This window comes from Cynara cardunculus (assembly GCF_001531365.2).
Source record: "Cynara cardunculus var. scolymus isolate 2C chromosome LG 4, CcrdV1, whole genome shotgun sequence".
NCBI lineage: Eukaryota > Viridiplantae > Streptophyta > Magnoliopsida > Asterales > Asteraceae > Cynara > Cynara cardunculus.
Window position 1 is genome coordinate 2,235,430 of NC_037531.1, and position 1,040 is coordinate 2,236,469.

Below are 1,040 nucleotides of genomic sequence, written 5' to 3' on the forward strand. Positions count from 1 at the left end.
TTTAACAGCCTTCTCAATGATCTGAAGTTTCATGGCAGAGTCTATGAAAACGAAGAAGTCCTATGCAAGTTCATGGACTGTTTACCTGACTTCTGGGAAAACACCTGCACTTGTATCAAAACAAGTAAAGATCTTGAAAATATGCCTCTGACTGCTTTTTATGGAACTCTCCATAATTATGAGCAAACCAAGCTTCTCAAAAAGGCATTATTGAAGGATCCCAAAACTTCTTCCCCTGTTGCCCTTCTCTCCAATGATACGAGGAAGCTAGTCAGTGAACCTTGTATCACTTATTTTTCTGACACTGAAGAAGATACTGTCAGAAAAGAAGAACTTGTTGAAAGTCATGCTGATGATGCTGATGATGAGAGTGATGAACTCTCAGTTAATGACTTGGCTGACAACATGGCTATGATGGCTACCAACTTCAAAAGGTATGCCAAAAAGGGCTCTTCTACCTTCTCTTCCAGATCTAAGGTCACCGAACGAAGAACCTTAGATCAATCTAAGTTAGCTCCTCTTGAACTGTCAAATGAGGAGTGCTTCAACTGAGGCAAGAAAGGTCACTTTGCTGCTGAGTGCAAAAGCAAAAGGATCTCTAAGCGTCATCCTTCTCATCCCTTTAGCTGATCCTCTCACGATAAGTACAAGGCAAAGTACAAGAGAGAAAAGGCAAAGAACCTGAGCCTTTAGAGAAAAGGTAAGGGTCTCATCGCTGAAACTCATGACTGGATTGATGAGCCAACCTCTTCCTCCAGTGATGAGGACATGGCACATCTGTGTCTTATGGCCAACATCCAGGAGATAGAAGACTCTGTCAAGGACTCCTCCTCTGCTGCTTCTGCTGATCTACCTTCTACTTCTAAGGATGCCAAAGATATGGTCAAACCAAAGAAGGTAAACAACTTCTCYTCTCTCTCTGAATCTGAAAAGGTTCAAGCTTATGATTCTTTATCTGTTGATCTTTAYAATRCTAGATCTGCTAAGAAGAAAGCTGACCTTGAAATCAAAAGTCTAACTAATCAGTTACATAAATGCAT